This window comes from Salvelinus fontinalis, chromosome 11 (assembly GCF_029448725.1).
Source record: "Salvelinus fontinalis isolate EN_2023a chromosome 11, ASM2944872v1, whole genome shotgun sequence".
NCBI classification, from domain to species: Eukaryota; Metazoa; Chordata; class Actinopteri; order Salmoniformes; family Salmonidae; genus Salvelinus; species Salvelinus fontinalis.
Window position 1 is genome coordinate 32072212 of NC_074675.1, and position 26971 is coordinate 32099182.

Sequence of the window (26971 nt, forward strand, 5' to 3'; positions counted from 1 at the left end):
CACCTCCCTCTCTCTGTTTGTCTCTCTCCCTTTCCCTGCACCCAGAGGCAGAAGGATATTTTTATCTGGCTCAACGCAGAGCCACTAATAAGGCATTATAATACTGAAATACATTTTGATTAGATTTCATACTACAGCACTATAGTACTCCATTCCATGTATGTCAACCAACATTCACAGTCACAAACACAGACACGCAGACAGACACACACACACACACACACACACACACACACACACACACACACACACACACACACACACACACACACACACACATACATACTTCACATAAAAATTATAATGATAAAAATACTAGTCTTCCATCACACATATTCTGCCACATTATTACTGTGCACAAATATGTTTTACATCCCTGTTACTGAGTATTTCTCCTTTGCCAAGATAATCCATCCACCTGACAGGTGTGGCATATCAAGAAGCTGATTAAACAGCATGATCATTACACAGGTGCACCTTGTACTGTGGACAATAAAAGGCTACTCTGAAATGTGCAGTTTTGTCACATAACACAATGCCACATATGTCTTAAATTTTGAGGAAGCGTGCAATTGGCATACTGACTGCAAGAATGTCCACCGGAGCTGTTGCCAGATAATTTAATGTTAATTTCCCTAATATAACATGCCTCCAATGTCATTTTAGAGAATTTGGCAGTATGTCCAACCAGCCTCACAACCGCAGACTGGGCGGTTTGCTGATGTCAACATTGTGAACAGAGTGCCCCATGGTGGCGGTGGGGTTATGGTATGGGCCGGTATAAGCTACGGACAATGAACACAATTGCATTTTATCAATGGCAATTTGAATGCACAAAAATACCGTGATGAGATCCTGAGGCCCATTTTTTTAAGGTATCTGTGATCAACAGATACATATCTGTATTCCCAGTCATGTGAAATCCATAGATTAGGGCCTCATTTATTTATTTCAATTGACTGATTTCCTCATATGAACTGTAACTCAGTAAAAGCAATGAAATTGTTGCATGTTGCGTTTATATTTTTGTTCAGTATAAATAAAAAGTTGGTCACAAAAATATGACATTTGTTGCAGTGAATTATGGGATAGAAGTGATGTGTATGGTGTTTTTTTCTTCTTCCTCCAGACAGTCTCTGCCTGATGCAATACATTGTCATCTAGGACAGATAAACAGAGAGGGGGTGGGGGTAGAGACAGAGAGAGAGAGACAAGAGGGGGGGAGAGAGAGAGAGAGGCAATGGGGGGGGGGGGGCAAAGGGGGGAGAGAGAGAGACAAGGGGGAGAAAGTGAGAGACCTCACAGAGCCCCAGGACAGCAACACAATTAGACCCAACCAAATCATGAGAAAACAATAAGATAATTACTAGATAATTAGCCTATGTGCATTCAACAGGTGCTTTTGATTTGGAAGTGATGCTATAGCTCAATGCTCATCCCTCACAATGCAAGTGAAAGTCAGCATGATTCTTTGTTAGAAGGAGGCTATTGTGCATGCACTACACAAAACACAATCCTTCAAACAAATTCCACCGTACAGTATATATGCTATGCCTTCAGTCAGAGTCTAAATGCTAGGAATCCATGCAATTTATGACGCTAGCTAATACTAACCTGCACTTTTTGCTGCTAATTTGCAACTATTCATAATCCTCCTGATGCTATCTGCTCATGTTAGCCGCTAATGCTACCGCAAACATTAGTGGCTTACGGCTAGTAAGCGGTTCTTAATGACTTCTAATTTGAGTGTTTACCAGGTGCGGAAGACTACTTATGTGGTTGTTCAGCCCTCCGAACACGGGATTATTTTGAGGATTAAAGAATTACTGAAGACCTGGCTATTCGTCTCCTTAAAATGTGCGTGTGTTTGTAATCCCTATATAGTGTACTACTATGGGCCCTGGTCAAGAGTAGTGCTCTACATAGGGAATATGATGCAATTTGGGACACAAAGAGACTCTTGTGTGTCTGTGGGCCATTCCGCCGAATCGGTGCCATTTGCATGTTATAACTTTTCAAAATTAAACTTCGTTCTTTATCTTTTTTCAGCACTGTATCTAATAGCACACATGTTTAGCTATTCAAAATGTTTAATGGTCGCTGTCAGGCAATGTTATTAATTTGTCACAATCTTTCTAAATGGAAGATGGTTGCATTTTTCTCAGTCCTGTTACCAAACCTCTTACAACTGTTTAAATATCAATTAAAAGTCATGCCGACTAGTTTAATTAGTTTTTCCCATCAATAAAGTGGGTATTTTAAAGAAAAAATTGGTTACGTGTTCAAAAAATATATATATGTAGCTAAAAAGTCAACCTATGCAGGTGAAATGTATTTCTTTTTAAAATACAAAGCCATTTTTTTTTAAAGGGAGACCCCAACCTAAATTTGATCAAACATCTATCATGTGACTTATCAAACAATTGTTTAAATGATGGGCCAAACATAATTGAAAAATAAGTGGTTTATCTTTATTATTTTGTATAAAAAACAATTAAATAATAGGTATGAACATTGGGTCACAGGAATGAGCGCTGAGTAACAGGAATGAGCGCTGAGTAACAGGAATGAGCGCTGAGTAACAGGAATGAGCGCTGAGTAACAGGAATGAGCGCCGAGTAACAGGAATGAGCGCTGAGTAACAGGAATGAGCCCTGAGTAACAGGAATGAGCGCTGAGTAACAGGAATGAGCGCTGAGTAACAGGAATGAGCGCTGAGTAACAGGAATGAGCCCTGAGTAACAGGAATGAGCGCTGAGTAACAGGAATGAGCCCTGAGTAACAGGAATGAGCGCTGAGTAACAGGAATGAGCCCTGAGTAACAGGAATGAGCGCTGAGTAACAGGAATGAGCGCTGAGTAACAGGAATGAGCGCCGAGTAACAGGAATGAGCGCCGAGTAACAGGAATGAGCCCTGAGTAACAGGAATGAGCGCTGAGTAACAGGAATGAGCGCCGAGTAACAGGAATGAGCGCTGAGTAACAGGAATGAGCCCTGAGTAACAGGAATGAGCGCTGAGTAACAGGAATGAGCCCTGAGTAACAGGAATGAGCGCTGAGTAACAGGAATGAGCCCTGAGTAACAGGAATGAGCGCTGAGTAACAGGAATGAGCCCTGAGTAACAGGAATGAGCGCTGAGTAACAGGAATGAGCGCTGAGTAACAGGAATGAGCGCTGAGTAACAGGAATGAGCGCTGAGTAACAGGAATGAGCGCTGAGTAACAGGAATGAGCCCTGAGTAACAGGAATGAGCGCTGAGTAACAGGAATGAGCCCTGAGTAACAGGAATGAGCGCTGAGTAACAGGAATGAGCCCTGAGTAACAGGAATGAGCACTGAGTAACAGGAATGAGCGCTGAGTAACAGGAATGAGCGCTGAGTAACAGGAATGAGCGCCGAGTAACAGGAATGAGCGCCGAGTAACAGGAATGAGCCCTGAGTAACAGGAATGAGCGCTGAGTAACAGGAATGAGCGCTGAGTAACAGGAATGAGCGCTGAGTAACAGGAATGAGCCCTGAGTAACAGGAATGAGCGCTGAGTAACAGGAATGAGCCCTGAGTAACAGGAATGAGCGCTGAGTAACAGGAATGAGCCCTGAGTAACAGGAATGAGCGCTGAGTAACAGGAATGAGCCCTGAGTAACAGGAATGAGCGCTGAGTAACAGGAATGAGCGCTGAGTAACAGGAATGAGCGCTGAGTAACAGGAATGAGCGCTGAGTAACAGGAATGAGCGCTGAGTAACAGGAATGAGCGCTGAGTAACAGGAATGAGCCCTGAGTAACAGGAATGAGTGCTTGTGTGTGTGTGAGAATAACTGGATGTCACAGAATTTCCTTCAATTAAACAAAGATAAAACAGAGGTCATTATATTTGGCAAAAAAATATCTTAGTCTAAATAGCAACATAAAACCAGTAGCAATTGTGTGTGCGTGCTTTTGCATGAGCGTGTGTGCATGTATGTGAGCGTGTGCTTGTGTGTGTGTGTGTGTTGTGGAGAGAGAGAGAGAGAGAGAGAGAGAGAGAGAGAGAAGGTGTGAGTATCGCTCCTCCCCCTGCAGCATGTGTCTGGCTCCTGCCTCTGCACAGTATGGGTTCTCCATCTTCCTCTACAAAAGGCAAGACAGGCAACAAATACAAAAAGCGGATCATCTCTACATTGACTACCAGTACCTAATGTTATCTTGAAAATACTATTTTCTGCATATAAAACGCAACATTCACTTGCAATTGTATGTCCTGTTTGCATTTCATATAGAACTGCAATAAATGAATGAACAAAAACGTGCCTTTTCTAAGAAACAGTCTCTAGTCTGGCGCTAGCGCTAACTCTCCTCCTGACCTAGAAGTGCTTAACAGCTCTGTCTGGTGAAAGCTGGGGGCTATCTGGAGGTGTGGTGAGGTGCTTTAGGACTACTTTCCTGCACTTGATCCTGTAGTAAGTCTCTCGCCACTTTTTGCGACTTCTGCGCTTTTCCCTCTTACTAATGTTATTGGCTGTTTTCGTTCTGCCTGATGCTATGTCCTCCCTGTATTTCTGCTGTTCCTTTTTTAAGTATCTCTCTTTCTCCTTTCTGTGTCGGCATCGCGTCGAGCGCGATAGCGTCGCTGCTTCTCTGCAGCACTTAATTGGCCGGCTCCCTGTAAGTAATGTGTTGACATTGTAAAACAGAAAACACTTTCAGTAATTCCAACTGTAAAACTTAAAATCAAAGGAATAGTATTAATCAATGTATATACCAGATACACATTTAAAATGGCTATTTCATTCAAACTTCTCACTCCTGTTACTCGTATTCAGTCCTGTTACACTTCATATGAGTAACAGGACTGAGTTTTCAGCATAGCATTAGCAATACATGAAATGTATCCACGTGGCATCAATGCTAATAGCATGAGAACATTTATCACCTTCAAGTGGTTTACCAAAACTATCTTAAAAAAACAAAACATAATAACATCTAAGAAATAATTTATATTGACATTCTCAGTCATACTTACAATATGATAAAATATAATACAGAAAAAAGAGTGAGAGAACTTACTTTTGGTCTTCCCATGGCCTTCAGGCGACTCAAATGATGCTACTTCCTGTTGATCATGTGACTTGTGGAATGTCCCACATTTTTAGAGGGGGGAATGTGTCAGGGTAACAGGACTGAGTGAAAACCTGGGGACACGACTAAAATGTGTATTTTAACTAACATATTATGAATTTCCGATGAGAAAATGTATTTTATGTCTAAATTGGAAATAGAGTCACACAATAATTCAAAATAAAAAAAGATTTCTGAAGGATTCTAATCATTATATTTCATGGTGAAGTGTAGTGGGGACGGGTTAAAATCCTATTTTGTCAGTGGTCTAGGTAGTTTTTATTAAGGTTATACATGATGTACAGTATCTTCAAATTGCAATTAGGACAAAGTGCAGGACACCTTGCTTGATAATATAATGTATTATACAGATACTTTTCATGCATATTTATGCATGTAATGTCCTGGAGACGGAAAAGGCACCAATTCGGTGGAATGGCCCCTGTATTGTCAGTGTGAACTGTTCACCCCTTGGCCGTTTTCCACTAACCTATTTACCCCATCCCTCCATCCCCCTGTCATTCTATCCCTCCCTCTCTCTTTTAATCTCAAATGTACGCTCCCCTTCTGCCCTCTGATACTGATATTTGGCAGTGTTCTCTCTCTCTCTCTTCCCCCTCTTTGTCTCTCTTTCTCTCACCCTCTCTCTCTCGCTCTCTCTCTCCCCCTGTCTATCACTCTCTCTTTCTATTTCACTCTCTCCCCCTGTCTATCACTCTCTCTCTCCCCCCTCTTTGTCTCTCTTTCTCTCCCCCTGTCTATCACTCTCTCTCTCCCCCCTCTTTGTCTCTCTTTCTCTCCCCCTGTCTATCACTCTCTCTCCCTCTCTCTCCCCCCCTGTCTATCTCTCTCTCACTCTCTCTCTCTCCCCCCCTGTCTCTCTCTCTCTCTCTCTGACCATCTGGTCTGGAGGCTGAGTGTGCATCCCAAATAGCACCCTATTCCCTTTACAGTACTGTTTGGAATACAGCCTAAGGAATACAGCCTAAGGCTACATACAGTAAGGCTATTGCCATTTATATTAAACCAGGCGGAGCCCGCAAAAGAGAAGTACACAAATACAGAGGGAGAAAGAAATGGAGAGAGAGGAGGGATAGAGGAGAAAGGGAGTTAAAGAGAGAAAGGGAGAGAGAGGGAGAAAGAGATAGAGGTTTGGCGAGAGGAGGGGTAGAGGAGAGAGGGCGAGAAAGAGAGAAAGGGAGAGCGAGGGAGGCATGAAGACAGAGAGAGACGGAGAGACAGATAGCGAGGGAGAGAGAGAGACAGAGACTGGTGAACTGAAAAGATGAGTTGCTTCTTATTAATACAGATGGTGAATCAGATGGTGAATCCAGCTGCTGTTTTTTTCCAAACGCTGCTCCCGACAACCGGCCAGGAAGTGTTGGTTACTCACAGCTGGGTTACCACGACAACCAGGCTTGACGCCGTAAGCCCAATGAAACCTTTGGAAAGGTAATAAACATAAGGAAGGGAATGTGGAGAGAGAGAGAGAGAGAGAGAGAGAGAGAGAAAGAGAGAGAAATGGAGAGAGGGTGAGAGAGAAAGAGAGGGAGATGAGAGAGGGCGGAGGAAGAAGAGAAAGGTGGTGGGAGTTACAAAGAGGGTATAGGAGTAAGGAAAGGAAGGGGGGAGGGGGAGGGGGCAGGCGGGCTAAAGGAAGGAAATGAGGAAGGAAAGAGAGGGATAACAAGGATCTCATTGTTGTACTCAGAGGGGTAGTTATCTGCAAAAGGAAGGAAACACAGCACTGTGTGTTGGTGTACTACTGCATGCGAAGTACATCAGAGGAGTCTGGTGGGAGGAGCTATTGGAGGACGGTATCAAACACATCACACATCTGGAAACCACATGTTTGACTCCGTTCCAAATATCCATTGCAGCCATTACAAAGAGCCTGTCCTCCTATAGCTCCTCCCACCAGCCTCCTCCGATTTAAATTGTTCTCTCGTCCTCTGCCTCTCCCTTCCTCTCTCGCTTTCTCTCTCCCTCTTACTCCCTCCCATCTCTGTGTGTGCGTGTGTGAGGAGAAAGCTAGTTTGTTGGATTTCTCCCATGGTTTCTGTTTGACCTTTGATCCCTTGTCTTATACAACAGCTACCGCTCTGCTGTGCCAGCCGGCCGTGGGCATCAGTATGCCCGACACACCCACACACCCACCCACCCACAGACACACACACACACACACACACATACACAGACACTTTGCTCACAGTCTTACACATCCTGCTGTGGATAGTCTGTATGGATTCAGAAATATACAGTACCAGTCAAAACTTTGGACACACCTACTCAGTCAAGGGTTTTTATTTACTTTTAATATTTTCTACATTGTAGAATAATAGTGAAGACATCAAAACTATGAAATAACACATATGGAATCATGTAGTAACCAAAAAAGTGTTGCCTTGATGACAGCGTTGCACACTCTTTGCATTCTCTCAACCAGCTTTAGGAGGTAGTCACCTGGAATGTTTTCCAACAGGTTTGAAGGAGTTCCCACATATGCTGAGCACTTGTTGGCTGCTTTTCCTTCACTCTGCGGTCCAACTCATCCCAAACCATCTCAATTGGGTTGAGGTCTGGTGATTGCTGAGGGCAGGTCATCTGATGCAGCACTCCATCACTCTCCTTCTTGGTCAAATAGACCTTACACAGCCTGGTGTGTTGGGTCATTGTCTTGTTGAAAAACAAATGATAGTCCCACTAAGCACAAACCAGATGGGATGACATATCGCTGCAGAATGCTGTGGTAGCCATGCTGGTTAAGTGTGCCTTGAATTCTAAATATATCACCGACAGTGTCACCAGCAAAGCATCCCCACACATCACACCGCCTCATCCATGCTTCACAGTGGGAACCACACATGCGGAGATCATCCGTTCAACTACTCTGTGTCTCACAAAGACACCGCGGTAGGAACCAGAAATCTCACATTTGGACTCATCAGACGAAAGGACCGATTTCCACCGGTCTAATGTCCATTGCTCGTGTTTTTTGGCCCAAGCAAGTCTCTTCTTATAATTGGTGTCCTTTAGTGGTGGTTTCTTTGCAGCATTTCGATCATTAAGGCCTGATTCACGCAGTCTCCTCTGAACAGTTGATTTTGAGGTGTGCCTGTTACTTATTTGGGCTGCAATCTGAGGTGCAGCTAATTGCCGATTTCTGAGGCTGGTAACTCTGGGTCTTCTTTTCCTGTGGCGGTCCTCATGAGAGCCAGTTTCATCATAGCGATTGATGGTTTTTGCGACTGCACTTGAAGATACTTTCAAAGTTCTTGACATTTTTCGGACTGACTGACCTTCATGTCCTAAAGTAATGATGGACTGTCATTTCTCTTCGCTAATTTGAGCTGTTCTTGCCATAATATGGACTTTTATGAAATAGGGCTATCTTCTTTATACCACCCCTACCTTGTCACAACACAACCGATTGGCTCAAACGCATTAAGGAAAGAAATTCCACAAATTACATTTTAACAAGGCACACCTGTTAATTGAAATGCATTCCAGGTGACTACCTCATGAAGCTGGTTGAGAGAATGCCAAGAGTGGGCAAAGCTGTCCTCAAGGCAAAGGGTGGCTACTTTGAAGAATCTCAAATATAAAATAAATGTTGATTTGTTTATCACTTTTTTGGTTACTACATGATTACATATGTGTTATTATGTCTTCACTGTTATTCTACAATGTAGAAAATATAAAAAATAAAGAAAAACCCTTGAATGAGTAGGTGTGTCCAAACTTTTGACTGGTGCTGTAGATAGACCATGAATTGAGATTGACGATTCTGAGATACTGTGCTGACTACTGGGTTGAAGTGTCTGTTAGTAATTAGGTTGATCATGTGTGTGTGCGTCTGTGTTTATTAGTGTGTGTGTGTGTGTGTTTGTGTGTGTGTGTGTGTGTATGTCACAGAAGGTTGGTGGCACCTTAATTGGGGAGGACGGGCTCACGGTAATGGCTGGAGCGGAATAGGTGGAATGGTATCAAATACAGTCGTGGCCAAAAGTTTTGAGAATGACACAACTATTAATTTCCACAAAGTTTACTGCTTCAGTGTCTTTAGATATTTTTGTCAGATGTTACTATGGAATACTGAAGTATAATTACAAGCATTTCATAAGTGTCAAAGGATTTTATTGATAATTTCATGAAGTTGATGCAAAGAGTCAATATTTTCAGTGTTGACCGTTCTTTTTCAAGACCTCTGCAATCCACCCTGGCATGCTGTCAATTAACTTCTGGGCCACATCCTGACTGAAGGCAGCCCATTCTTGCATAATCAATGCTTGGAGTTTGTCAGAATTTGTGGGGTTTTGTTTGTCCACCTTGAGGATTGACCACAAGTTCTCAATGGGATTAAGGTCTGGGGAGTTTCCTGGCCATAGACCCAAAATATCGATGTTTTGTTCCCCGAGCCACTTAGTTATCACTGGCCTTATGGCAAGGTGCTCCATCATGCTGGAAAAGGCATTGTTCGTCACCAAACTGTTCCTGGATGGCTGGGAGAAGATGCTCTCGGAGGATGTGTTGGTACCATTCTTTATTCATGGCTGTGTTCTTAGGCAAAATTGTGAGTGAGCCCACTCCCTTGGCTGAGAAGCAACCCCACACATGAATGGTCTCAGGATGCTTTACTGTTGGCATGACACAGGACTGATGGTAGCGCTCATCTTGTCTTCTCGGATTGTCTTCTCGGATTCCCCAAACAATCGGAAAGGTGATTCATCAGAGAAAGTGACTTTACCCCAGTCCTCAGCAGTCCAATCCCTGTACTGGTGGTGCCCCGATCCTGCAGCTGAATCAACTTTAGGAGACAGTCCTGGCGCTTGCTGGACTTTCTTGGGCGCCCTGAAGCCTTCTTCTCAACAATTGATCCGCTCTCCTTGAAGTTCTTGATGATCCGGTAAAGGGTTGATTTAGGTGCAATCTTACTGGCAGCAATATCCTTGCCTGTGAAGCCCTTTTGTGCAAAGTAATGATGACGGCACGTGTTTCCTTGCAGGTAACCATGGTTGACAGAGGAAGAACAATGATTCTAAGCACCACCCTCCTTTTGAAGCTTCCAGTCTGTTATTCAAACTCAATCAGCATGACAGAGTGATCTCCAGTCTTGTCCTCATCAACACTCACACCTGTGTTAACAAGAGAATCACTGACATGATGTCAGCTGGTCCTTTTGTGGCAGGGCTGAAATGCAGTGGAAATGTTTTTTGGGAGATTCAGTTAATTTGCATGGCAAAGAGGGACTTTGCAATTAATTGCAATTCATCTGATCACTCTTCATAACATTCTGGAGTATATCCAAATTGCCATCATACAAACTGAGGCAGCAGACTTTGTGAAAATTCATATTTGCGTCATTCTCAAAACTTTTGGCCACGACTGTACATCAAACATGTGGTTTCCATGTGTTTGTTGCCATTCCATTTGGTCTGTTCCAGCCATCATTATAAGTCATCCTCCCCTCGGCAGCCTTTGCTGGTGAGTGTGTGTGTGTTTCTCCACTGAGACACTGGTGTGGAATGCAGCAGCAGTAGCTAATACCAGATGGGGCGTTCTCCAGAAACTCACTCTTCAAAGAGCAGCAGTGGAGGCCTCCCAATTTATGTAACTCACACACACACACACACACACACACAGACACACACACAAATGGAGCACTGCATACACACACACACACACACACACACATTTTATCTTCTCCTTTGGAAGAATGGTATAACTCACAGGGGAGAGAGAGGCAGTTGATTACTTCTAATCGTATAACTTTGTTGCAAAGTGTCTGCGTGTGTGCGTGCGCGTGCCCTCACTCTCATTCTGTTCAGAGAGGAAAGGCACATTTAGACATTGTCAAGGCCCTATGGGAGGTTAGATTATCAGAAGGCCAGCTGTCTTTGCCTGCGTCTCAAGTGGCACCCCATTCCCTACTTAGGGCACTACTTTTGATGCTGGTCTATAAAGGGAATAGGGTGCCATTTGGGACGCATCCTTTGTGTTTCCTTTTGTTTGTGTGTACGATACAAAGATCACATCACCAGACAATGTTATGAAGGGGAGAGGAAGGAGGAAGGAACAGAAAGGGTCAAGGAAAGGAAACGGTGAAGAGGACAGAGACAGCGAGAGGGGGGGGGGGGGGAAGGAAAGTTAGAGAGAGAGAAGAGATACCTAGACAGAAGGGGGTAGAGAGAGAAAAAAAGAGACACAGTAGGAGGTAGAGAGAGAAAAACATAATCATTATGTGGTGGTTAATTTCTTTACTATCAAGTGAGGAGAGACAAACTTAGCACACAAGTCAGAGTTATACTTAAACTAAATATTTATTCACTTATTAATAAGGGACACATATAAGGGACACAAACACACACATATAAAGTGAATCGATTGAGTGCTCTAAGTTAATGATGGCTGGTCAACGAATCAGAGCCCTGAGACAAAAGTACAAAGGTCTCTTATAGCCAACATGCACCCCCTTCAGGCTACATGACAAACAACAGATGTATGGAATGGGTCCCAAGGTTAAGAATTGTATGAAAGATACAGCAGACAGTATCTGCTGGTTGTAAAAACAGTTCTCTTTGTGTAGAGACCAAGGTCTGGCCCTGGGTTCATCTCTCCCTGGTACCTTATAGAACAGAAACATTAACTCATGCTCTGGAATGCGGTATCACTCAAAGACATCGTAAATCTTCCAAAGGCCCATCCTCAGTAGAACACACACAGATGAGCGTTCTAACAACCCCTTATTCTGTTGAATAAAACAACCATTTCATGCAATAAAGCATTATAACATAATCTTGTAATTTCTCCATCATAGTTACAATAACGATGTACTGTACATATTAAAAAATAAGACAACTATTTATACACACACACATATATAAATATACATACATAGCCAATTATTTCCCTTGAATGAGGAAATGGGCCAGTGGCCTACATTCCCGGGCACTTTGCTGTGCTTCGTCTCTCTCCAGATTAGTGTTCACTATCTCTCCTTTCAGCCTCGCTCTTTCTCCTCAACTCCCTCTTCCTCTCTTCTACCCATGCCTATGTGCTGGCCGGTATTTACACTCAGGGGGGACCAGTCTCTCTCTTTTCTTTAGCTGTCTCTTCTCCCTCTTCCTTTTCTCCTCTCTCCCTCTCTTTCTCTCTCTGTGTGTGTCTCTCTCACTCCTCCCTCTCTCTCTCTCTCTTTGTCTCTTTCTCTCTCATCCCTCTCTTTTCTCCACGCATGCCCGTCCTACGGCCGACAATCTTTCTACACTGATGCTAGCTGACAGCACACACACTGGCTCAGTGGTTACACGGCAGTTGGCATGGCCAAATGCTCTCTCTCTCTCTCCCTATCGCCTTCTTTATTCCCCGAACACAGTCCCACTGTAGGGGAAATGGGTTTGGAGGGAAGGGGAACATATTGGTTTTAAAGACTGGTTGGATGGAGCTTTTAAACTCTGTCGCTGAGCAGGAAGGCAGTTGAAAGGCAGGGTGGGTGGGAGGGAGGGAGGGAGGGAGGGAGGGAGGGAGGGAGGGAGGGATGATCAGAGTAGGAGTGGAGGAAAGGAGGAGAGGAGTAGAGTACAGGCGGTTGGAAGGCAGGGAGAATGTGAGGGAGGTAGAGAGTGTCAGAGGCTATAGATGTGGGAGAGATTTAAAAAAAGAAGTGTGGAGAAAGAGAGGAAAGGAGGATAGGAGAGGGGGATGGCGTGCCCTGAATGGTGGTGTTTCACCTGTGGTGAGATCGCATCTTAATTTGGTGTGCGGGTGGGCACATGCATGCATTCATATGACAATGCTATGCTTAATTCAAATCAAATTGTATTTGTCACATGCTTCGTAAACAACAGGTGTAGACTTACAGTGAAATGCTTACTTACGGGGCCCTTCCCAACAATATAGAGAAAAGAAAAGAGGAATAATATAAAAAAAATAATAACACAGGGAATAAATACACAATGAGTAACAATAACTTAGCTATGAATACACGGGTACCAGTACAGCGTGGATGTGCAAGGGTACGAAGTAATTGAGGTAGATATGTACGTAGGTATAACGTGACTAGGCAACAAGATAGATAATAAACAGTAGCAGCAGCGTATGAGATGAGTCAAAATAGTTAGTGCAAAAAGGGTCAATGCAGATAGTTAAATAGTTAACCAATAGCTACCGGACTAACTATTTAGCAGCCTTATGGCTTAGGGGTGTTTAGCGTCCTGTTGGTTCCAGACTTGGTGCATCGGTACCGCTTGCCGTGCGGTAGCAGAGAAAACAGTCTATGACTGGGGTGGCTGGAGTCTTTGACAATCTTTAGGGCCTTCCTCTGACACTGCCTGCTAAAGAGGTCCTGAATGGCAGGGAGCTCGGCCCCAGAGATGTACTGGGCCATACGTATTACCCTCTGTAGGGCCTTGCAGTCGGATGCCAAGCAGTTGCCATACTAAGCGGTGATGCAGCCAGATTCTCTCAATGGTGCAGCTGTAGAACTTTTTGAGGATCTGAGGGCCCATGCCAAATATATTTTTAATATTTTTTTATTTATCCTTTATTTAACTCTCATCGTCGTCTGTTATCAGGCCAAGCACGTCATGTCGTCAGCAAACTTAATGATGATGTTGCCGTTGTGCGAGGCCCCGAAGTCATTAGTTAACAGGGAGTACAGGCGGGTACTAAGCACACACCCCTGAGTAACCCCCGTGTTGAGAGTCAGCATGGCAGATGTGTTGTTGCCTACCCTCACCACCTGGGGGTGGCCCGTCAGGATGTCCAGGATTCAGCTGCAGAGGGAGGTGTTCAGTCCTACGGTCCTGAGCTTAGTGATGAGCTTGGAGGAAAAATATGGTGTTGAACACTGAGCTATAGTCAATGAACAGCATTCTCACATAGGTGTTTCTCTGGCCCAGGTGAGAGAGGGCAGTGTGGAGTGCAATAGAGATTGCATCATCTGTGGATATGTTGGGGCAGTATGTGAATTGGAGTTGCTCCAGTGTGTCTGGGATAATGGTGTTGATGTGAGCCATGACCAACCTTTCAAAGCATTTCAAGGCTACAGATAGTAATTTAAACAGGATACCTTGGCGTTCTTGGACACAGGGACTATGGTGTTCTGCTTGAAACATGTATGTATTACAGACTGGGTCAGGGAGAGGTTGAAAATGTCAGTGAAGACACTTGCCAGCTGGTCAGCGCTTGATCTGAGTACACATCCTGGTAATACGTCTGGCCCCGCGACCTTGTGAATGTTAACCTGTTTAAAGGTCTCACTCACATTGGCTATGGAGAGGGAGATCTCACTGTCGTTCAGAACAGCTGGTACTCTCATGCATGTTTCAGTGTTGCTTGCCTCAAAGCCAGTAGAGAAGGAATTTAGCTTGTCTGGTACAGTGGTTCCTCCTTTAAAAGTTGTGAGCTTACACCGCGGGACTTAGATGTACCCAGCGTCACGGCTTCATTGCTCCAGACCACCACAACGGGGAATTAGAGCACTCATTATGCATTTGGGTCCCAAGGTTTTTGTATGACCAATCACATCGAGTGATTCCAATGACGAATTTGACGTGAGCCACCGCTCCCTGGTGACTTTCTTCAGCAAAGATGGCTGACAAAACATTACGGGGGAAGCAAATGTAAGTAGTTCAAAAGTCATAACGAGTGAAGCAAAACATTTACAATTGAGAGGAATATGTTAGTTAATGTAGAGACAAACGATTGCGCATATTTTTTTGTCATAAAGTTAATTTACGAAAATCGCTACTTGGCAAGTTTTTTCCCCAGTCATATCCAATACCAGGTGTATCAGACTCCACTATTTGAATGATGCTGTGTCTGCATGTATATACGTATTACAATTATACACTTCAACAGTGTTTACCACTCCTGCTCCTGGGACATCAATGATTACACATTGTAACGATACAATAGACTAGAAACATGATTTAAGTAAAGGCTGATTTGTAATTCATATATACAGATTAAAAAACAGTACCTCCTGCCAGCACGCCCACAAGTGTGCTGAACGACGCGTGGAAGAGAGAGAGGAACGAGACGGGAGTAACGATCCAGGCTATTTGCTCTGAGACCAGGCATAATAATGTAATGAAACAAGCAGGGAGCGGGTTTCGAACCCTCAACACTCTAGCCCGAAGTCCAGCACGCTATCGACTGTACACAAATGTATTAATTGGGGTTGGGGTGGATTGTGGCTAAAAACACTTTACCAATTGGAATCTTTAACATGTGGAAAGTGGGATAAGTAGTAATATTAGTTTTTCACAAGCGTAGCAGGATGGGCTATTAGCTGAACAATAGACTATTCAACCTTTACTAAAGAATTGTCTAATAAACGAGCTAGGTGTGAACCCCCTCCCCCCCCAACTTGAGCTAGGTGTGAAACCCCCCCCTCTTCCCCAACTTGCAACAAATCATTTGTATCTATCTTTCCACATCTACCTACACACATATCTACCTACACACGGTTAATGTTCCTGAAAAATATATATACTGTATATAGTATATATATATAGTGGCGCAGCGGTCTAAGGCACTGCATCTCGGTGCAAGAGGCTTTACTACAGTCCCTGGTTCGAATTCAGGCTGTATCACATCCGACTGTGATTGGGAGTGCCATAGGGCAGCGCTCAATTGGCCCAGCATCATCCGGGTTTGGCCGGGGTAGGGCCTTCATTGTAAATAAGAATTTGTTCTTACCTGACTTGCCTAGTTAAATAAAGGTTGAATTTAAAAAAACAACTGGTGGCAACCGCAGCGCAATCAATAGGAGGTGAACAGTGGCTGGTGCTGAAAATATAGCTAACTTGTTATGCAAGTGTTGCACTCCAACACACCAACAGACCAACACACCAACAGACCTACACCAGTCGAGCAATTCATTTCAACAATAATCTTCATTTTAATTTGACTTTGCAAACAACAAATGGCCTTAATTGGAGTCTATTTCTTCAGAGCCTAGACCTATATAAAATAACTTTACTGGCTGAGGTAGGTTATGAGGTTTAACAGCCTAATAGAAGTAGATTTTTTTTTTATTAGGCCTACTTACAATTGCAACTGGTCAAAAATGTAGCATCCTACATAAAACAATCATTTACAGAAAAAGGTCTGCACGTTCCAACTAAAACAATATAACTAATAATTAAAAGTGCACATTTGTAAATCCCAAACGTCTTTATTGTGACACATAAACAAGATGCTGTGTTTTTATTTACAGTAGCGATGAACAACTGGAGGCATTTTGAAAACAGCAGAACAATAGACTTTTTAGAACCTGGCTACTGGTGTGAAAATCCCTCAACTCGAAATGTATTCGATGCTTAAGTACTCTAAAGTGTTACATTTGTAACTCAAAACAGCAGTACAGTATTTCTTCATCAACATCTTTATGCTTTCGTTAGTAAAATAAAATAACGAGAAAAAAGACATTCAAATGCAGATGTTTATATAAACTACATTTTAGTCACACTTCCACCCAGCTCCACGATCACAGGTAAAACCTTGCTGAGATGATCAATGTATTTGTTGTATCGTCAATTTCTCTAGCCAAAACATCTTGATGGCCTTGACCAGTTCATCTTTGCTTGTCGGCTTGGCAGAGTTACGGATGAATGTTTTCAGTTGATGCCAAACAAGTTCGATCGGGTTTAAATCAAATCAAATTTGATTTGTCACATACACATGGTTAGCAGATGTTAATGCGAGTGTAGCGAAATGCTTGTGCTTCTAGTTCCGACAATGCAGTAATAACCAACGAGTGATCTAACCTAACAATTTCACAACAACTACTTTATACACACAAGTGTAAAGGAATGAAGAATATGTACATAAAAATATATGAATGAGTGATGGTACAGAGTGGCATAGGCAAGATGCAGTAGATGGTATCGAGTACAGTATATACATATGAGATGAGTAATGTAGGGTATGTAAACAATATATGAAGTGACATTGTTTAAAGTGGCTAGTGATTAAAAATTTAAAATAAAAATGACATTGTTAAAGTGGCTGGAGTTGAGTCCGTATGTTGGCAGCAGCCACTCAATGTTAGTGGTCGCTGTTCAACAGTCTGACGGCCTTGAGATAGAAGCTGTTTTTCAGTCTCTCGGTCCCTGCTTTGATGCACCTGTACTGACCTCGCCTTCTGGATGGAAGCGGGGTGAACAGGCAGTGGCTCGGGTGGTTATTGTCCTTGATGATCTTTAAGGCCTTCCTGTGACATCGGGTGGTGTAGGTGTCATGGAGAGCAGGTAGTTTGCACCCGGTGATGCGTTGTAAATCAGGAGACCTACATGTAGAGATGAAAAAAATATTTTTAGATATACTGTAGGCCTACCGTAGGTGTTGTAGGTCTTTGATTTATTGATTTTATTTAACCTTCATTTTACTACATAAAGGTCTACTTACTCCGCTGGCGTCTTGACCCTGTTTATGCCCTCATCTGCAATGCAAACCCGGGCGGCAATGTGTTTTGGGTCATTGTCTGCAATTGGAGATGAAAAAAAATACATTTAGCCTAACAGCCAACATTAGGTACAATAATAGAAATATACATGTAAATAGGCCTAAACCTAACAAAATACTGCTAAAATCCTACAGATGTGTACCCAGAAACACCTCTCTGACATAGGGTCCAGCATATCTCTTGTTGATTACAAAGAAATCTCGAGCCATGATACCTGAAAAAGGAGGCAAGAGTGAATTATTGTGGAACACTGTAACGGTCGTCTTTCGGACAGTTAGTAGACCAAGGCGCAGCGGGTGATGAATACATAATACTTTATTGTAAGACGAAGACAGACACGAAATACACTTGACTAAATATACAAAATAACGGGGCCTCCCGGGTGGCGCAGTGGTCTAGAGCACTGCATCGCAGAGCTAACTGCGCCACCAGAGTCTCTGGGTTCGCCCCCAGGCTCTGTCGCAGTCGGCCGCGACCGGGAGGTCCGCGGGGCGACGCACAATTGGGCTAGCGTCGTCCGGGTAAGGGAGGGTTTGGCCGGTAGGGATTTCCTTGTCTCATCGCGCTCCAGCGACTCCTGTGGCGGGCTGGGCGCAGTGCGTGCTAACCAAGGGGGCCAGGTGCACGGTGTTTCCTCCGACACATTGGTGCGGCTGGCTTCCGGGTTGGAGGCGCGCTGTGTTAAAGAAGCAGTGCGGCTTGGTTGGGTTGTGCTTCGGAGGACGCATGACTTTCGACCTTCGTCTCTCCCGAGCCCGTACGGGAGTTGTAGCGATGAGACAAGATAGTAATTACTAGCGATTGGATACCACGAAAATTGGGGAGAAAAGGGGATAAAATGTAAAAAAAATTGGGTAGTACTTGCGGGCTTCCAGCCTTGCTTCCGTGCTGCCTCATAACGTCGCCTCTCCGCTTTAAATGCCTCCAGCTCCGCCTTGGAACGGCGACACTCCTCTGGCTGTGCCCAGGGTCCTTTACCGTCCAGGATCTCTTCCCATGTCCAATCCTCCTTTTCCCACTGCTGCTGTCGTTGCTGTCCGTTAACCCGCTGCTTGATCTGGGTTTGGTGGGTGATTCTGTAACGGTCGTCTTTCGGACAGTTAGTAGACCAAGGCGCAGCGGGTGATGAATACATAATACTTTATTGTAAGACGAAGACAGACACGAAATACACTTGACTAAATATACAAAATAACAAAACGAACTAGACAGACCTAAACTACGAACTTACATGAAACGAAGAACACATGAACAGGAACGACCGAAAGAACGAGACGAGACAGTACCGTGTGGTGCAACAAACACAGACACAGCGACAATCACCCACAAACAAACAGTGAGAACAACCTACCTTAATATGACTCTCAATTAGAGGAAAACGCAAAACACCTGCCTCTAATTAAGAGCCATACCAGGCAACCCAAAACCAACATAGAAACAGAAAACATAGACTGCCCACCCAAAACTCACGCCCTGACCATCACACACATACAAAACAACAGAAAACAGGTCAGGAACGTGACAAACACATAACAGTCCGTGGGGTGTAGGCTACAATATTTTATGTACCTTTTGCTTTGTAAATAGCCAAACTTACCATCAAAAATCAAATATGGGTCTGGTCCCTGGCGAGAAATTGCCACCCACACATGGAGTTTGAGCGGATGTTTGGGACTCGGCTTGCTTGATCTTCTTCCTTTTTTTCTGTAGCAATTTTGAGAAAATTGCTCAAGGGCCACGGTTGATTAGTCTGTGAAGATGACATTATTGAATGTCTCGCCAGCTTTGATCCATGCCCTGGCTTATAGGATGCAAAGTTCTTTGTTTGTCAGACAAATCATTGGGTCGAAACTACAGAACAGTACAAAACAAGCGAACACACATGGTTAATGTTCTGATCATTAAAATATATATATATACATATATATAAAACATTTTTGGCACATTTGTGGCCTGCTGGAGGTCATTTTGCAGGGCTCTGGCAGTGTTCCTCATTGCACAAAGGCGGAGGTAGCGGTCCTGCTGCTGGGTTGTTGCCCTCCTACGGCCTCCTCCACGTCTCCTGATGTACTGGCCTGTCTCCTGGTAGCGCCTCCATGCTCTGGACACTACGCTGACAGACACAGCAAACCTTCTTGCCACAGCTTGCATTGATGTGCCATCCTGGATGAGCTGCACTACCTGAGCCACTTGTGTGGGTTGTAGACTCCGTCTCATGCTACCCCTAGAGTGAAAGCACCGCCAGCATTCAAAAGTGACCAAAACATCAGCCAGGAAGCATAGGAACTGAGAAGTGGCTGTGGTCACCACCTGCAGAATCACTCCTTTTTTGGGGGTGTCTTGCTAATTGCCTATAATTTCCACCTTTTGCATTCCATTTGCACAACAGCATGTGAAATTTATTGTCAATCAGTGTTGCTTCCTAAGTGGACAGTTTGATTTCACAGAAGTGTGATTGACTTGGAGTTACATTGTGTTGTTTAATTGTTCCTGTCACGTTCCTGACCTATTTCTGTTAGTTTGTTGTATGTGTTAGTTGGTCAGGACGTGAGTTTGGTGGGCATTCTATGTTTTCTGTTTCTATGTTGGTTTAAGGGTTGCCTGGTATGGCTCTCAATTAGAGGCAGGTGTTTGGCGTTTCCTCTAATTGAGAGTCATATTTAGGTAGGTTGTTTCACAGTGTTCGTTGTGGGTGGTTGTCTCCTGTGTCAGTGTTTGTCGCACCATACGGGACTGTTGTCACGATCGTCTATAGGAGAGAGTGAGGACCAAGGCGCAGCGCGTGAAAAGAACATCTTCTTTTATTAAGAAGAAAACAAACACAAAACGAAACCACTTTAACAAAATAACAAACAGACTAACGTGAAGCTAAGAATGAACTAGTGCATACATGCAACATAGAACATCGACATAGACAATTCCCCACAAACAGCTAAAGCCTATGGTTACCTTAAATATGGCTCCCAATCAGAGACAACAATAACCAGCTGTCTCTAATTGAGACCCAATTCAGGCAACCATAGACTTTCCTAAACACCTACACTCAACCATAGACACAGCTAGACAACTATACTAAACATAAACCCAACTACTCTAAATAAACCCCCTAAACCTTACAACCACCCTAGACACTACAAAACCCACATAAATTACCCATGTCACACCCTGACCTAACTAAAATAATAAAGAAAACAAAGAATACTAAGGCCAGGGCGTGACAACTGTTCGGTTTGTTTGTACATCGTTCTTTTTGTGTAGTCTATTTTTCCCTGTTCGTGCGTTCTTCGTGTTTTATGTAAGTTCGTATAGTTCAGGTCTGTCTACACATTTGTTTTGTTATTTTGTTAGTTAATTCAAGTATAGTTCGTTTTCTGTCTTCGTTGTTTTGTCGTGTCTTAAATAAATCATGTAATTTCACAACGCTGCGCCTTGGTTCAATCCATGCTCATCCTCTTCGGAAGAAGAGGAGGAGGACTACCGTTACAGTTCCCTTTATTTTTTTGAGCAGTGTAAATCATTCTAAATAACAAACTGGCTTTATTTACAAATTAGTGAAAATGTCTCACCCTTTGTCCAAGAATTGCCTTTTTCTCGGAAAATGCCTGCAAGATATTCATTTAGTCCTCAAAAGGTAATTATTGGTGTGTAACGGCTTTCCTCCTCCACTTCATCAGAAGAGGAGGAGCAGGGATTGAACCAATATGCAGCGGACTTTGAAGACATATTTATTAAAGAAAACACGAACTCGATTATACACTAACAAAACAACAAACGACGTAGACGCACCTGAACATAAGAACTTACATATAACGAAGAACGCATGAAACAGGAACAGACTACATAAACCGAAAAACAAACAAACCGAAAACAGTCCCGTGTGGCGCAACGACATACACAAACACAGGAGACAACCACCGACAACGAACACTGTGAAAACACCTACCTAAATATGACTCTTAATTAGAGGAACGCCAAACACCTGCCTCTAATTAAGAGCCATACCAGGCAACCCATAAACCAACATAGAAACAGAAAACATAGAATGCCCACCCAAACTCACGTCCTGACCAACTAACACATACAACAAACTAACAGAAATAGGTCAGGAACGTGACATAACCCCCCCCATAAGGTGCGAACTCCGGGCGCACCAGCACAAAGTCTAGGGGAGGGTCTGGGTGGGCATCTGACCACGGTGGTGGCTCAGGCTCCGGGCGAGGTCCCCACCCCACCATAGTCAATCCCAGCTTCCATTTCCCCCTATGAACGTCCACCCTCATCTTACCCCCACTAAATCCTTTTGGTAACATCGACAACAGGGGCAGCACCGGGACAGAGGGATAGCTCAGGACAGAGGGATAGCTCAAGACAGAGGGATAGATCAGGATAGAGAGGTAGCTCAGGATAGAGAGGTAGCTCAGGATAGAGAGGTAGCTCAGGATAGAGAGGTAGCTCAGGATAGAGGGGCAACTCCGGACTGAAAGGCAGCTCCGGACAGAGAGACAGCTCTGGACTGAGGGGCAGTTCTGAATAAATAGCCGCTCTGGGCTGACTGAAGGCTCTGGACGCTCATGGCTGGCTGAAGGCTCTGGACGCTCATGGCTCACTGACGGCTCTGGCAGATCCTGTCTGGTTGGCGGCTCTGGCAGATCCTGTCTGGTTGGCGGCTCTGGCAGATCCTGACTGACGACTGGCTCTAGCGGCTCCTGACTGACTATCGGCTCTGATGGCTCGGAACAGACGGGCGGCTCTAATGGCTCGGGACAGACGGATGGCTCAGACGGCGCTGGGGAGACGGATGGCTCAGACGGCGCTGAGGAGACGGATGGCTCAGATGGCGCTGGGGAGACGGATGGCTCAGATGGAGCTGCGGAGACGGATGGCTCAGACTGCTCCTGTCTGGCGGAAGGTTCTGGCTGCTCCTGTCTGGTGGAAGGCTTTGTAGGCTCATGGCAGACGGGCAGCTTTGCAGGCTCATGGCAGACAGGCAGTTCATGCGCCGTTGGGCAGACGGCAGACTCTGGCCGGCTGAGACGCACTGTAGGCTTGGTGCGTGGTGCCGGAACTGGAGGCACCTGACTGAGGACATGCACTTCAAGCCTAGTGCGGGGAGCAGGGACAGGGCACACTGACCTCTCGAAGCGCACTTTAGGCCTGGTGCGTGGTACCGGACTGAGGGCACGCACCTCAGGACGAGTGCGGGGAGAAACAACAGTGTGCACAGGACTTAGGAGACGCACATGTGGCTTAGTGCGCGGTGCCGGAACTGGAGGCACTGGGCTGGAGACACGCACCATAGGGAGAGTGCGTGGAGGAGGAACAGGGCTCTGAAAACGCACTGGAAGCCTGGTGCGTAGTGTAGGCACTGGTGGTACTGGGCTGGGGCGGGGAGGTAGTGCCGGAAATACCGGACCGTGAAGGCGTACTGGCTCCCTTGAGCACCGAGCCTGCCCAACCTTACCTGGTTGAATGCTCCCCGTCGCCCGACCAGTGCGGGGAGGTCGAATAACCCGCACCGGGCTATGTAGGCGAACCGGGGACACCATGTGTAAGGCTGGTGCCATGTAAGCCGGCCCGAGGAGACGCACTGGAGACCAGACGCGTTGAGCCGGCCTCATGACACCTGGCTCAATGCCCAATCTAGCCCTACCAGTGCGGGGAGGTAGAATAACCCGCACTGGGCTATGCACTCGTACAGGAGACACCGTGCGCTCTACTGCGTAACACGGCGCCTGCCCGTACTCCCGCTCTCCACGGTAAGCCTGGGAAGTGGGCGCAGGTCTCCTACCTGCCCTTGGCCCACTACCTCTTAGCCCCCCCCCCCCCCTCCAAGAAATGTTTGGGGTCTCCTCTCGGGCTTCCAGCCACGTCTCCTTGCTGCCTCCTCATACCACCGCTCTTGGGCTCTCGCTGCCTCAATCTCCTCACGAGCGCGGTGATATTCCCCAATGTGAGCCCAAGGACCTTTACCATCCAGCTCGTCCTCCCAAGTCCAGTAGTCCTGTGTATAATCCTGCTCGACTTCGCGCCGCTTGGTTCTGGATTGGTGGGTGGTTCTGTAACGGCTTTCCTCCTCCTCTTCATCAGAAGAGGAGGAGCAGGGATTGAACCAATATGCAGCGGAGTTTGAAGACATATTTATTATATGGTGCCATGTAAGCCGGCCCGAGGTGGTCTTGGTCCCGTGTGGCTCAGTTGGTAGAGCATGGCGCTTGCAACGCCAGGGTTGTGGGTTCATTCCCCACGGGGGGACCAGGATGAATATGTATGAACATTCCAATTTGTAAGTCGCTCTGGATAAGAGCGTCTGCTAAATGACTTAAATGTAAATGTAAATGTATTAAAGAAAACACGAACTCGATTATACACTAACAAAACAACAAACGACGTAGACGCACCTGAACATAAGAACTTACATATAACGAAGAACGCATGAAACAGGAACAGACTACATAAACCGAAAAACAAACAAACCGAAAACAGTCCCGTGTGGCGCAACGACATACACAAACACAGGAGACAACCACCCACAACGAACACTGTGAAAACACCTAACTAAATATGACTCTTACTTAGAGGAACGCCAAACACCTGCCTCTAATTAAGAGCCATACCAGGCAACCCATAAACCAACATAGAAACAGAAAACATAGAATGCCCACCCAAACTCACGTCCTGACCAACTAACACATACAACAAACTAACAGAAATAGGTCAGGAACGTGACATGGTGGAGTCACATCATTGAAAAATATATTTTTCGATATACTGTAGGTCTACCATAGGCGAAATGAGTCTCACTAGTGTTGCGTAATGTGCTGTTAAAAGTGGTGTAGGTCTTATTTATTTAAAGAGCATATAAAAGTTAGAAGCAAAAGCCTACAACTATTTTATCACTGTTTTGCTCTACTCTGAGGCAAGCATGGGGACTGGTCTTGACAAATCAATGAGATTTTTATTTTCACTTAATCTCCGTTTGGGTATTGGTTAGACTAGAATTAGAAAAATAGGGTTCAGAAATGTTATGCTCTTAGTGTAACCTTTATTTAACTAGGCAAGTCCATTAAGAACAAATTCTTATTTACAAGGACAGCCTACTCCTTCCTCGTGCCCTGCAGGGATTCTTGAGCCAAATAGCCCAGTGCTGTACTGCCGACCTCCACGTACAGCGCCATATTTTCCGTTCCATCTGAATGGAAACCCGGGGTTTTTTGTTTTTTCTTGGAATAGAAAAAACATAATATTAATTTAATGAATTAAGCAAGTACCAGTCAAAAGTTTGGACACACCTACTCATTCCAGGATTTTTCTTTATTTTTACTATTTTCTATATTGTAGAATAATAGTGAAGACGTCACAACTATGAAATAACACCGGTCTCCTGCGTGCCCTGCATTCTGGTGTACAGACATGGCCTGCTCTCCCTTATGTAAGGAATTAGGCACTTTCCCATGTTTTACTACAGTATGTATTGTAGACTGCACAGTAGCCTAATAAAAAAAATAAACCCATTTCGTTAATAAAATAATGACAACAAATACTCAAAATGCAGATGTTGATTTAGGTATGGATCCATAACGAATTACTATGGGAATAAATATCACTGATTTACAGAAATGTTGGAACAAAGTTGTCTAATGAAGGCAAACAATTTAGAATCCTCCAATCCTGTAGCCTACTCCCGACCGTCACGTTGTACAGAGCCATATTTTCCATCCCATCCTAACGGAAACCCAGAGGGTTTTGTTTTTCTCTGACTAGAAACACCATAATATTAATTAAGCCACATTTCTTAAAATCACTCCCAAATACTATGTTATTACAAAAAAAGGTTTTAAATTCTCTGGTAATGCCAATACGGAATACTATCAAGGCTTCTCAAGGATGCCCTCTGGTGGTCAAACTAGCAATAACTTGCAGTAGCAGAAAAAATGGCTGACAAGTAAATGACGTGCCACAGAATGATGCGGCAGCACGCAAGGTGTGCCGCAGTATGACACGACCCGTTAACTCAGTGCGGATGTTGCAATCCATGGCTTCTGGTTGGGATATGTGGGATGTGGGAACAACATCATCGAAGCACTTATTAATGAAGCCGGTGACTGATGTGGTAAACTCCTCAATGTTATCCGATGAATCCCTGAACATTCCAGTCTGTGCTAGCGAAACAGTCCTGTAGCTTAGCATCCACTTCATCGGAAGCTTTCCAGGTGAAGCTGGTTTAGAGAATGCCAAGAGTGTGCAAAGCTGTCCTCAAGGCAAAGGGTGGCTACTTTGAAGAATCTCAAATATAAATTATATTTAGATTTTCTTAACACTTTTTTGGTTACAACATGATTCCATATGTGTTATTTCGTAGTTTTGATGTATTCACTATTATTCTACAATGTAGAAAATAGTAAAAATAAAGAAAAACCCTGGAATGACTAGGTGTCCAAACTTTTGACTAGTACTGTATTTAGTGTAATACATAGGGTTGAATGGTATATGTACAGCAATAGTTAAATAGGATAGGCCTTGACTAGAATACATTATATACATATAAAGTGGGTTAAAAGGTATGTAAACATTATTAAAATGACCAGTGTTACATGACTGTGTACAGTGCATTCAGAAAGTATTCAGACCCCATGACATTTTCCACAATTTGTTACGTTTACATGCTTATTCTAAAATGGATTCACTTGTTTTTTCCTCCCTCATCAATCTACACACAAACTGATATCACATTTACATAAGTATTCAGACCCTTTACTCAGTACTTTGTTGAAGCACCTTTGGCAGCGATTACAGCCTCAAATCGTCTTGGGTATAACACTACCAGTATAACAAAACCGTTTGACATAAAAACAGCGTGAATAAATAAATAATGTTTATTAATGATGAAATGATGAAAAATATTAATAACATTCCACCCACTAGGTAATTTGCCTGCATGAAAGAGCTACACCGTATTGTTGTAGAACAGAGAACAGACAGACTTAGCCAGTGAAATAGTGCATCACTGTTAGTATCAGACATAATGTATTGTTATTTTTTTAATTCCAAGTTGGATGCAATGGCCCAATTGATTCCCAAGTCAACTCAAACCGCTGATGAATTTGAATTAGACACAGAGCCTAAGTTAGGAATTACTCATGAATCAAGAATCATTCATCAAATTTTACAGTAACCAACACCAAATATACAGTAGTATAACCAAATAATAGTCTTATTTTCATTTAAACTGACCACAAGTCCTGTGCGTAGTAGTTTGGACGGAGTAGGTCTGTGTTTAGACGTTAGCCCAGCAGGGATCACCAGGGTGTATTAACAGAGAACAGAGGTGTGCTGTGATACCGTGCAGAGAGGCTGATGTCCCCTGTCATTTCCTGTGTCCTGTCATTGTTTTGGGGTGCGTGTTTT

General features: G+C 44.2%; 1 protein-coding gene and 1 long non-coding RNA gene across 2 annotated transcripts in view; one reads left to right on the plus strand and one right to left on the minus strand.

The window, feature by feature from the left end:
- Window positions 1-26971, plus strand: part of LOC129865543 (astrocytic phosphoprotein PEA-15) — a 59525-nt gene that overhangs the window by 21708 nt on the left and 10846 nt on the right. The window lies entirely within an intron of this gene.
- Window positions 16257-20089, minus strand: LOC129865545 (uncharacterized). Its single transcript, XR_008761392.1, has 2 exons — window positions 17509-20089; window positions 16257-17389 (listed from the first exon to the last, which is right to left on the minus strand). It is a non-coding gene; the product is annotated as an uncharacterized LOC129865545 (long non-coding RNA).